The following is a 13,696-nucleotide window of genomic DNA, read 5'->3' as shown; positions in this document are numbered from 1 at the left end:
TCAAATGATATTTTAGGGTCCTTTTTTAAGAAGACATATGCCCCCCTGTAAAGACACCCACCCAACCCCCTCCAATGTACAGTTTCTTCCCCCTCGAATGTATATATTTTTCATGCAAGATCTCTTTCTCTTAAACAGTACTGTATATTGTGTATATGTCTTGTATGTCACAAATGTCTTGATGAAACAGTACTGTGTATATCTGTATGTCATGTATGATGAATTGAAAATGGGGGACCCTGCCTGATGTAAACAAGACGAAAGTATTTTTCTGGTCTGCATCCTCTTAACAATTGTTTGTATTGAGCCGTACTGTACTGTACCCATTCTGCAATCTGTTAAAGTTTTCAATCAATCAATCAATCACAGACTGATAACCCCAGCTAAGCTAACTAACACTAGCCCCAGATACTGCGGTACGGGTACCAGCTAAGAAAATACTAGCTCCAGCTACAGAAGGAAAACTACTAACATAACGAAAATAGCTATGAACGTGGAGCAAGACCGAAAGAAAATAGCATCTCCAACAAAACAGGAGCAGTTGAAACGAGAGAGAGAGAGAGCTAATGACTGGCTCTGCTAACTAGGCCAACATCAACCACCACGACGAGCGATAATAAGAAGCACCGTGGAGGCTGCTAACAACAACACAGTAAGAGGAGAACTCCCCTCAAACACACAAGACAGCTAGAAAACACATGTCAGTCACTACCTGACGAGCCTCCATCAGCAGGAGGACGGGGCTCAGAAGTCAGTCCCACTAGAGACCTGAGCAGCGCAGAGGAGGCAGCAGCCGAGACTCACTGGAGGAAGCGAGGAGACCGACGTGACGTCAACAACCATCGGGTTCTTTTACCAATAGGGTTCAGCTGCATCCCCGGAGAAATCCGCTCACTGGCAACTTCCTTCTTCATTTGTTTGTTTATCCTCCGGTCAAATTCCTCCATGAATGAATGAATGAATGAAAACTTTATTTAACAGATTGCAGTAATGGACTGCGGTCAAGTGAGCCGTCTTTCACTTTTGCGTGGTCAAATCAGCCGCTCCTGTTTTTCGAGTGCGCGATTAGTTCCAGGTTTACGGTAATGCATTCAAACAACAATTCTGGGACGCTGTTTTCTTCTTCTTCTTCTTATTTGAATTTATTACTGCCCTCCACAATTCTTGCTTCGCCCACACTTGAGAAAGTTTACACTCTTCTTCTTCTTCTTCTTCTCATCATCTTCAAAACACATTTCTATCGTCTCTGTCTCCTTCTTCTCTGCTCCTCTTGTCATACAATCACAATACAAACATCATCTCCTCTCTTGGAGGGCCCCCCCTCCATCTCATCGCCACTCGAGAATTGTGAACCGACGTGACTTTTGAACACAGTCTCACAAGTAGATCTTACAGAAATACTTAATATGACATTGAATGCGCATCGAATCAATAGGACGTTTAGTTGAATCAATAGGACGTTTCGTATGTGCAGTATTATTGAACATCGAATCAATAGGACGCGCAGTATATTCGACCACTAAAGCTACAGACAATTCCACAGAGGAACACTCCCGGTGAGGATTTCAAAGTAAAGGATGGCATGTGGTTAATTTCTATTATTTCATAAGTAGTTTATTACACTGCCATGTTTGTACTTAATACTTCTCAAGACTACTTGCACAAATAATATTAACAACTTTTACTGTGTACTTTGAGTAATTTGAGTTTCAAAGTCCTTTTTATAGAACAATGAGCATTTTCGACTAACTTTGGTGTGGGATAAAAACCATTTCTCCCATAAGCAGTTTATGAAACTTCCATGGTTGTACTTAGTACTTCTTAGACTACTTGTACAAATTATATGAAATATTTTTACTGTGTACTTTTTGAGTAATTTCAGTTTCAAAGTCCCCAGAATCAGCATTTTCGACTAACTTTGATGTGGGATAAAAAAATATTTTCCCATAAGCAGTTTATGAAACTTCCATGGTTGTACTTAGTACTTCTTAGACTACTTGTACAAATTATATGAAATATTTTTACTGTGTACTTTTTGAGTAATTTCAGTTTCAAAGTCCTCAGAATCAGCATTTTTGACTAACTTTGATGTGGGATAAAAAGAAAATTTCCCATAAGCAGTTTATGAAACTGCCATGGTTGTACTTAGTACTTCTTAGACTACTTGTACAAATTATATGAAATATTTTTACTGTGTACTTTTTGAGTAATTTGAGTTTCAAAGTCCTCAGAATCAGCATTTTCGACTAACTTTGATGTTGGATAAAAAAAGATTTTCCCATAAGCAGTTTATGAAACTGCCATGCTTGTACTTAGTACCTCTTAGACTACTTGTACAAATTATATGATTTTTTTTTACTGTGTACTTTTTGAGTAATTTGAGTTTCAAAGTCCTCAGAATCAGCATTTTCTTTTTTTAAACTTTGACCAGTCAGCTGGTTCTTTTCGCGTTTATCGCTTTTTCTGGTCAAGTATGACCGACAGATACAGGTTGAATGGGGTATAGATGGGGGGAAAGACACTCTGAGAAAATACGGCGAGTCCGGTAGTCGAACTCGTGTACCCCAGATCCGTGACGCGCACGGTTGTCCCCGACGCCGAAATAGCGTTCGAGGTACGCGGTGAGCTACTGGAGCTCCCCCCTGCATTTTCGACTAACTTTGATGTTGGATAAAAAAAGATTTTCCCATAAGCAGTTTATGAAACTGCCATGGTTGTACTTAGTACTTCTTAGACCAGTGGTTCTCAAACTGTGGTACGCGTACCACTAGTGGTACTGCTGGTGGTACTTGAAAACATTTCCAAAAAAGCGATTTTTTTTTTTTTTTTTTTTGCAGTCAGGCCACTGAACTTAGAAGCAGGCCAGGCCAGTGTTTCTGGTTGAGGCGGCGCGATAGTTAGATAATCTAAGTGGGGAACAACCAGGAGATCACTGTGACAGAGAGTAATGCAGTCTAAACAGTCATAAATCTTTAATTCAACTTCAGCCCTGATCATAACCATTTATTTTTAGATTTCTTGTAATGTCAGATAAAAAATGAAATACTCCCACTTTTCTGAAAAGAGTTGGTGTTAAATCTGACATTACAAAAAATCCATAAAAATATGTGTTGCTGCTAATCATTGACACATGCCTAGCCTGTAATAATCCCCCCCAGAAAAATTTACTTTGCATTTGACATTGAAAATATTTAACTTTTTGTGTGTTTCTTTTTAACAATAATTTGTGATGCCATCACACAAACTGGCATTTAAAGGGTAAACATTCAAAAATGTATTGAATATGTGTTTTCTTTTCTTTTTTACAATAATTTGTGATGCCCATCACAAACACTGGCATTTAAAGGGTAAAATTTCAAAAATTCCTGCACCAGAATGCAGGAAATTAAGTTTTTGTAACAAAATAAGTGTGTGTGTGTGTGTGTGTGTGTGTGTGTGTGTGTGTGTGTGTGTGTGTGTGTGTGTGTGTGTGTGTGTGTGTGTGTGTGTGTGTGTGTGTTAGGGTTAGGGTTAGGGTGAGTGTGAGAGAGAGAGAGAATGGCGGACAATTGCTTGCTGTGTGAGAGAGAGAGAGAGAGAGTGAGAGAGAGAGAGAGAGAGATAGAGAGAGAATTAAGTACATTTGCTGAAATACAGTTCTTAATTTTCTCACTTACTATGTGAGAATGTTAGTTATTATGTTCTCAATGCCCCTTGCATTGTATGAGTTGTGTGGAAGCGTTTGCTAGTTCTAGTGCTATCCCTTTGTACATTGTGGCTGTGTCTGACAAAAGTTAACAATAAATAATGGTATTAGGAATACATTTGCCTCCTGCGTGAACTGTGCATAGCTGAATAGACTGTATTTTAACGCCGGTCATATGGTGGTACTGTGAGGTTTCTGTCCTTGCGCTCTCACCCGTTCTGTTCCTTTAACCACCCTTGCTTTGTTTTCATTCATTTTCTGTCAATTGGTTCTATCACCTCGTTCACACGTTTCTCCCCGTTGACGTCATCAGAGACGTCGCTGATTGGTTCTCTCACTTCCCCACGCTTTTCAATCACATTCCCCAGCTGTCACTGCTTTCTCCCCGTTGACGTCATCAGAGACGTCGCTGATTGGTTCTCTCACTTCCCCACGCTTTTCAATCAATCGATCCCTCATTATTTATACCCCGTTTTTCCCCACCCTAAGTTGTTGGATCGTCTTGTTTTGTCGCCTTGATTTGTCTCTGGATGTTTTTCCCCGTTGCTGCTGCTGCTGCCTTTTTCTCTGTGCTGTTCTCCAGGAATTCCTAGAAGCCTTCGCTTGGATACCTGCTCCCGTGGCGCGCGCTCGCCTCCACTGTTGTTCCAGTTCCAATTACGCATCTCGTCTGGGTGAGTTATCTATTTGACTGTTCTTGACCTATTCCGTTTTTCGTGTGTAAACTTACACTGAAGACTACCACCTTTTTGTCAAACAGTCACTCACCCAGCCATTATCTATTTTTGCTTGTTCCTTTATGGAATGATATTTTGGGATCTACCATCTCCCTCTGTGTGCTAGCTCACACCGAAGATATTATTTCACAATTGGACTGTGTGTTTACATGAAGATATCCACTGTGTGTTTGCTCACACCGAAGATATTATTTCACAATTGGACTGTGTGTTTACATGAAGATATTCACTGTGTGTTTACATGAAGATATTCACTGTGTGTTTACATGAAGATATTCACTGTGTGTTCACATGAAGATATTCACTGGGACTGTGTTTGCATTTAGCTCACTGTGTTGTTAACACGAAGAGTTTCACTTGGGCTGTGTTTGGAACTGTGCTCACTGTGTTGTTAACACGAAGAGATTCACTTGGGCTGTGTTTGGAACTGTGCTCACTGTGTTGTTAACACGAAGAATTGTACACCCTGTTCTCCTGCTCGTTTGAGACTGCTCTGTCACTGACTCGTTCCCTCTCTCCCTCTCTCGGTCTCGCAACAACATCTGAGAACCCACCGAGAGGATTCTGCAGAGCGGTTCAGAAGTCAACACCTGCTTCCCAAGACAACCCTCACGGGAGAAGCTGCAGAGCAGCAGAACTTTGCCCCTTGATCATTGTACCTGTCTTGTTTGACCTGCTTTCCCTGTTTCTCTTATTTTTAGTACCAAATAAACAAGCCCTCGTATTTGGCAACTCTGAATCCTACTCTCTTGTGTCGTTGCGTTTGGGGTCGGTGTCAAACCATAACATTACGATCCAACCAACAATATGACGACCCCAGCCGACACAGAGAGGGTCAGAACCGCACTTGCTATTCAAGTCGAGTTGACCAGGGATCACGGTCTCCAATTAGAGCGGGCTGCGGCTGCGGTGCAAGACCTCAGGGACCAGGTCTTGCCTATGCAGGGTTCTATGGCCGCTATGGCGGGACAGCAGTCCGAGATTCTCGCCCAGCTTAACTCGCTGGGCGACGCCGTTAATACTTTTCATCTCTCACTCCCTTCAGGAACATTCCCCGCAGCCCCAGCAGATCTCGCACCTCGGGAACCCCATCTCTCCGTCCCACGGCTGTTCGACGGTAATCCCGAGGAGTGTGCCACATTCATCATGCAATGTGAGTTGGTTTTCCGTCATCAACCAAGCCGTTTTTCTGCTCATGGGTCCCGAGTGGCTTTTATAACCAACCTACTTTCAGGCCATGCTGCCCAGTGGGTCACTTCCTCCTGGGCAATGGAAGCAGATTTTTTGTTCTCCTACCCAGACTTCGTGGCGGAGCTCCGCAGAGTGTTCCACCATCCAGCCCGAGGTCTGGACCCTGGAGCCCGGTTGGGGACCTTCCGACAAGGGAGCGGCAGGGCGACGGACTATGTCATAGAGTTTCGACTGGCGGCGGTGGAGAGTGGATGGAACGAACCTGCTCTTCGCCTAACCTTCATAAGGGGGCTCAGTGACGCAGTCCGGGACCAGCTCGCTACCAGGGAGGTGCCCGACTCCCTCGAGGAGCTGTTTAGCCTTGTCATCCGAATTGACGGACGCCTCCTGGAGAGAAGGCGCGAGAGGACCCGACTGTCACCTCCCGAAGCACCCCGGACTCCTGGACGCCCCGTCCCCAACACTACTGATGGTAACAGGCTTCCCCGTCCGGTACGCGAAGAGGAACCCATGCAGCTGGGACGCTCTCATCTGAGCCAGGCGGAGCGTCAGGCAAGGCTCAGGTCCGGTCTCTGCCTCTACTGCGGAGGTGCGGGACACCGTATCGCCGACTGCCCTACCCGGCCAAAGGATCGGGCTCACCAAGACCCCGGGAGATCCTGGTGAGCCGTTTTTCCCAGTCCCAGCGCCGCGCACCACCTGACCATCTGATGAGCGTCACCCTGGCCTGGGGGGACCAACGTGCCACGGTGGAGGCCCTCATCGACTCTGGGGCAGACGAGAACTTCCTCGACTTCGAGTTTGCCACCCAAGCCAACATACCTCTGGAGGCCCTTGTGAGGCCCTTGGAGATCTTTTCGTTGGACCAACACCGCCTGGCCGACATCTCTCAACGCACCGGCCCAGTCGTGCTGACCATCGCTGGGAACCACGTCGAGAGAATTCAGTTCCTCATTACCCAATCCCCCCTTGTCCCGGTGGTCCTGGGTAGGCCCTGGCTCGCGCTGCACGAGCCCCACATCGCCTGGTCCTCCGGTACCATCAGGGGCTGGAGCTCCTCCTGTCACGCCCGCTGTCTGCAGGCGGCGTCCTGTCCCCCGCCCCGGAGACCGGCTGGTGAGTTGCCCCCGGACCCCTCGTCCATTCCTCCCGAGTACCATGACCTCATGGAGGTATTCAGTAAGACCAGGGCTCAGGCCCTTCCACCTCACCGCCCCTATGACTGCGCCATCGACCTCCGCCAAGGGGCTCCCCTTCCCGGCAGCCGCCTCTACAGTCTGACTGTCCCGGAGAAGAAGGCGATGGATCTCTACATCTCTGAGTCATTGGAAGCAGGACTCATTCGGCCTTCCTCCTCCCCGGTGGCAGCCGGGTTCTTCTTTGTTGGTAAGAAGGATGGGGACCTGCGACCCTGCATCGACTATCGTCAGCTCAACGAGATCACCATCAAGAACAAATACCCCCTACCTCTCATGAGCTCCACCTTCGAGCCACTGACCCAGGCCTCGTTCTTCACCAAGCTGGATCTCCGAAGTGCCTACCATCTTGTCCGTATCCGTGAGGGCGATGAATGGAAGACCGCCTTCAAGACCCCCAGGGGTCACTATGAGTACCTTGTGATGCCGTTCGGCCTCACCAACGCCCCGGCGGTATTCCAGGCACTCATGAACGATGTCCTCCGTGACATGCTGGAGGTGTTCGTGGTGGTGTACCTGGACGACATTCTTATCTTTTCCAGGACCCTCGAGGAACACATCCTGCATGTTCGCCGGGTGCTGGAGCGCCTCCTCCACAATCGGCTCTTCGTCAAGGCGGAGAAGTGCCGTTTCCACTCCAACTCCGTCGAGTACCTGGGCTTCATCGTTGAGAAGGGCTTGACCCGAGCGGATCCTCGCAAGATCCAGGCTGTGGAGGATTGGCCGGAACCCACCACTCGGAAGGAGTTACAGAGTTTCCTCGGGTTCGCCAACTTCTACCGAAGGTTCATCCGGAACTACAGTCAAGTGGCGGAGCCTCTTACCAAGCTGACCTCCCCCGCTCTGCCGTTCGACTGGTCCCCAGCGGCATGCGCTGCGTTCCGCTCCCTCAAGAGAAGGTTCACTTCCGCCCCTATCCTGCTCCACCCTGACCCCAAGAGACAGTTCATCGTGGAGGTGGACGCCTCGGATTCTGGTCTGGGCGCTGTCCTATCCCAACGTTCTCCTTCCGACCAGAAGGTACATCCTTGCGCCTTCTACTCGCGTCGCTTCCTCCCCGCCGAGAGGAACTACGACACCGGCAATCGGGAGCTACTGGCGGTCGTGGCTGCGCTGGAGGAGTGGCGTCATTGGCTAGAGGGTGCCGAGGAGCCTTTTACCATCTGGACGGACCACAAGAACCTAACGTTCATCCGCGCTTCCAGGCGCCTCAACGGTCGGCAGGCGAGATGGGCCAGTTTCCTCAGTCGGTTCGACTTCTCGCTGACCTTCCGCCCCGGTTCCCGCAACACGAAGGCCGACTCTCTGTCCCGGATGCACTCCAAGGGGGCTCCACCCTCTGAGGTCCCATCTCCCATCATCCCGGAGGCCCGAGTGGTTGGAGCCATCACCTTGGGCATCGAGGGTGTGGTGAGGCGTGCCCTTCGCTTCCAACGTGCTCCAAGCAACGTCCCTAGGAGCCGTCTCTTCGTCCCCGACTCTGTCCGGTCCCAGGTACTGCTGTGGGGCCATACCAGCCGGTTCGCCTGCCACCCAGGCGTCCATCGCACGTTCTCCTTCCTGGCTCGTCGTTTCTGGTGGCCCACCATGCGGAACGACGTCAAGGAGTTCGTCTTGGCCTGCGCGGTCTGTGCCCGCAGCAAGGCCTCTCACCAGGCACCCTCCGGGCTCTTGCAGCCCCTTCCCGTTCCAAGCCGTCCGTGGTCACATGTGGCGCTCGACTTCGTCACTGGTCTACCCTCCTCCCAGGGGAACACCTGCCTTCTGACCGTTGTGGATCGATTCAGCAAGGGGGTCCACCTCGTGGCCCTCTCCAAGCTTCCCTCAGCAGCCGAGACGGCGGACCTCCTGACGCACCACGTGTTCCGCCTTCATGGCTTTCCCCAGGACATCGTCTCTGACCGGGGGCCCCAGTTCACCTCCCAGGTATGGCAGGCTTTCTGCAAAGGATTGGGGGCAACGGTCAGTCTCTCCTCTGGCTATCATCCCCAGACAAACGGGCAGACGGAGAGGATGAACCAGAGCGTGGAGTCTGCTCTTCGGTGTGTGGCAGCCGAGAGGCCGGCATCCTGGAGCCGTTTCCTTCCCTGGGTTGAGTACTCCATCAACTCAATGGTCAGTTCCGCCACCGGCCTCTCCCCTTTTGAGGCCTCCCTGGGCTACCAGCCCCCTCTTTTTCCCGCACTGGAGACGGAAGTGGCAGTTCCCTCCGTGCAGGTCCACCTCGACCGCTGCCGTCGAGTTTGGGAGATCACCAGGACCGCGCTGCTCCGGACATCTGAGCGCGCCTGTCGTGGTGCCGACCGGCGCCGGGTTCCCGCGCCGACTTACCGCCCTGGGCAGAGGGTGTGGCTCTCCGCGAAGGACCTCCCGCTACGGTCCTCGGCCAAGAAGCTCAACCCCCGCTTCGTCGGGCCTTTCGAGGTCCTGAAGGTACTCAGTCCGGCGGCCCTGCGCCTGAAGCTTCCTGCATCCATGCACATCCACCCCGTGTTCCATGTCTCCCGGGTTAAGCCCGTCTCCCTCTGTCCCCTTATGCCTCCGGCTCCTGATCCGCCGCCTCCTGTGCTAGTGGATGGTCACCCCCAGTGGCAGGTCCGCCGGTTGATGGGCGTTCGTCGGCGGGGCCGGGGGTTCCAATACCTGGTGGACTGGGAGGGTTACGGCCCTGAGGAGCGTAGCTGGGTCTCCCGGCAGCTCATCGTGGATCCCGGCTTGATCACCGACTTCCATCGGGCCCATCCTGACGAGCCGGGTCGGCCTGGTCGCCGGGTGGCTCCCGTGGAGGGGGGGGTACTGTGAGGTTTCTGTCCTTGCGCTCTCACCCGTTCTGTTCCTTTAACCACCCTCGCTTTGTTTTCATTCATTTTCTGTCAATTGGTTCTATCACCTCGTTCACACGTTTCTCCCCGTTGACGTCATCAGAGACGTCGCTGATTGGTTCTCTCACTTCCCCACGCTTTTCAATCACATTCCCCAGCTGTCACTGCTTTCTCCCCGTTGACGTCATCAGAGACGTCGCTGATTGGTTCTCTCACTTCCCCGCGCTTTTCAATCAATCGATCCCTCATTATTTATACCCCGTTTTTCCCCACCCTAAGTTGTTGGATCGTCTTGTTTTGTCGCCTTGATTTGTCTCTGGATGTTTTTCCCCGTTGCTGCTGCTGCTGCCTTTTTCTCTGTGCTGTTCTCCAGGAATTCCTAGAAGCCTTCGCTTGGATACCTGCTCCCGTGGCGCGCGCTCGCCTCCACTGTTGTTCCAGTTCCAATTACGCATCTCGTCTGGGTGAGTTATCTATTTGACTGTTCTTGACCTATTCCGTTTTTCGTGTGTAAACTTACACTGAAGACTACCACCTTTTTGTCAAACAGTCACTCACCCAGCCATTATCTATTTTTGCTTGTTCCTTTATGGAATGATATTTTGGGATCTACCATCTCCCTCTGTGTGCTAGCTCACACCGAAGATATTATTTCACAATTGGACTGTGTGTTTACATGAAGATATCCACTGTGTGTTTGCTCACACCGAAGATATTATTTCACAATTGGACTGTGTGTTTACATGAAGATATTCACTGTGTGTTTACATGAAGATATTCACTGTGTGTTTACATGAAGATATTCACTGTGTGTTCACATGAAGATATTCACTGGGACTGTGTTTGCATTTAGCTCACTGTGTTGTTAACACGAAGAGTTTCACTTGGGCTGTGTTTGGAACTGTGCTCACTGTGTTGTTAACACGAAGAGATTCACTTGGGCTGTGTTTGGAACTGTGCTCACTGTGTTGTTAACACGAAGAATTGTACACCCTGTTCTCCTGCTCGTTTGAGACTGCTCTGTCACTGACTCGTTCCCTCTCTCCCTCTCTCGGTCTCGCAACAACATCTGAGAACCCACCGAGAGGATTCTGCAGAGCGGTTCAGAAGTCAACACCTGCTTCCCAAGACAACCCTCACGGGAGAAGCTGCAGAGCAGCAGAACTTTGCCCCTTGATCATTGTACCTGTCTTGTTTGACCTGCTTTCCCTGTTTCTCTTATTTTTAGTACCAAATAAACAAGCCCTCGTATTTGGCAACTCTGAATCCTACTCTCTTGTGTCGTTGCGTTTGGGGTCGGTGTCAAACCATAACAGGTACTTGGAGAGCCAGCTACGTTCTCAGGTGGTACTTGGTGTAAAAAGTTTGAGAACCACTGCTCTAGAGGCTTCCGTTAATGAAATGATTGATCTGGTTTTACAGAGTATATGTTATTGTAATATGAACTACATAATATACTATAATAACACATTTCCGTTTGTTGGCAACGGTTTTTGGGTCATATCTTTATGAAATTAATGTGTTGATAAGATAAAAACTACCTACGTTTGTGAAAAGGGGCGTTGCTGCGGAACCAATCAAAACGCGTTACAACGTCAGGTGACTTGATTTCTCCCAATGACATTCTTCAAGCCCTGGAACCAGGAAGTAAATATTGCTACTCGTCTGTTCACAACACTGGATAGTTCTGCATTCGGTAAGCTCTCAATTCATTACTATTACTATTGAAATGCATTTTTACTTAACTTTACAGCATTATTCAAACGTGATAGGAAGTTATGAGTCATCAGTAGTTTATATGTAGTCCGTTTTGACGTCCGATTACACAATTCATTAACGGAAAATGTTGTAGCCAGCTCACAAAGACTAACGTTGCGTTAGCATTTTAACTTTCTCAGATAGAAATCTAACATTACGTTAGTGTAAATCAAACAACTCTAACCCATTTCTAATAATAGTAACTTGTTTCACATTCTTGCTGTGTGTTACACTATGGTAATAGCGGTCTGTGTTGTTGCCTGTGACGTTAGAAATTTGACGTTGTCACAACCGTTACATATGTACAAAATATACTGTCTCATAAATATACTCTTCCAATATATAAATATACATATAAATATATTGTTTAAGATGCTGTTGTCACTATGAATTACAAATGGGGGGCCCTGATGTAAACAAGACAAACGTCTTTCTCTGGTCTGCATCCCCTTAACAATTGTGTGTATTGAGCTGTACTGTACTGTACCCATTCTGCAATCTGTTAATAACGTTTTCAATCAATCAATCAATCAACATTTATAACACAATAACAAGTGTGAAAATAACATGTTATTTATTTTAACAGTAACATGTATTACAAAAACATATTCCCTGTTGTCCCAAATTACTGCTCCTTAATGATGATGATTCTTTAGCTTGGCAGGAAGTACTACTGAGAAAAAAAATTGGCGCTTTGATGGCAAGCTCCACATTCTCTGCCCTTTAATCACTGGAAACAGTTATTAGCTGATGTTGTAACAATGGAGCTTTCTACAGCTAGATTAAATGGTGCAAACTATCAAACAATAGATAGCTGGAACCAACAATGTGCATTGTATGCCTGTACCTGTATCTTCCAAAAAAGAAATAAAATATATGAAAAAAAGAAGAAAAAAACTCCAGTGAAAACTTAGGATACAGTGTTCTGACAGTCCAAACACAGACACATGTCTGTACATGGTAGGTTGTTTGATTTGCATGTGCATCGCCCCTTCATGCATTGTGTTTTTTTGCAGGAGCAGTATACAAGTTCCAGGATTGCGACTGGGGCTGGAGGAAGTGACATCCAGTCAATCTCGAAGAAATCTCCCTCTATCTTCCATCCATGGCTCATTGGTGGAGGTATGTCTGGCTGGCTCTGCAGGGACCTCCGGTATATGGCTGCCTGGTAGTTAGCCCGCTGAGTGTGTTTACGCAGGGAGTCCTGATTTGGTGGCAGACTGCGGTCAGTGCACTTCCCACTCTTGAACAGTTGACTTCTTGCATCATTGACATCCCTGCAGCCTTTCTGGTCATAGAGGTCACAGGTAAATGTCTCTGTGCATTGATACAGCTCCTCTGGCAGTTCGAAAGCTGCTCCCAATGTTCTGAACGTTGCACAATTCTCTGTGTTGGACAGGAGCATTTTCACTGCCTTGACTTTTCCATTCCCATAGAAAGCACTCACTGTATCACAGCCGGTGAAACAGTGGAGTCCGATTAGCGCATCAGAGACGTCATCACCAAGATGGCTGTGTATCCTCTGGACATGTATTGTGCGTTTGCTTGCCCCTTTCCCTGTGTGGAAGTACAGGTTTGTCCCTATTTCTTTGCAGAAAGCGATGGCTAGTATGAACACATCTGTGTCTGGACTGCTGATCACCACATGGGAACTGTATTGAGAGGCATGAGCACAGTGAAGCAATAGTCGGGTGTCTGCTTCCTCCTGTATTGAGAACAGTGTTTGTAGTGGTAACACCTCCACCACTGTGCCACTGCTGTTGACTCTGATGACATGGCATTCAGACCCATGTCCAACTATCAACGTGATGTCTTGCATTACCTCTTTGCTGGATTTTGACCATGTCTCAAATAGAAATTGCTGTAGGTTTTCTTTGTTTTCGCCACAAGCTAAGAACTTGGACCATTGTTTTGGTGTTTTCTGGTCAGCTGAATATATTGTAGTCAGCTGACATCCTCTTGCTGCTCGTCGGTTTCTCTCTGCGTTCTTTATGCTCAGTGTTTTGTACGTGTCAGGGACAAAATGCACCACTTTGGATTTACTTGCTTTGGCTGGGTTGATGAGGTTCAATAGTACGCTGTTTGCAAATCTTCCAAATGTATCCTGAGGTTTCATTGCTTGTATCAGAGCCATTGCATCACACACCCAGGTTGAGCCATCAGGGACTTCAACTGTGGCGGGTGGATTTACTGATCCCTCGAGAAAGTGCATTAACTTGGCTTTATCAGTTTTCACCATAGAGCCATCCATGTTCGCTATGGCTGCAGGGAAGGGTCCCAGACTGTAGACTAACATTTCCCCGATGT

This window comes from Notolepis coatsorum (assembly GCF_963971535.1).
Source record: "Notolepis coatsorum genome assembly, chromosome: 4".
NCBI classification, from domain to species: Eukaryota; Metazoa; Chordata; class Actinopteri; order Aulopiformes; family Paralepididae; genus Notolepis; species Notolepis coatsorum.
The sequence above is the reverse complement of the archived record's forward strand: the minus strand, read 5'-3'. Positions refer to the sequence as shown.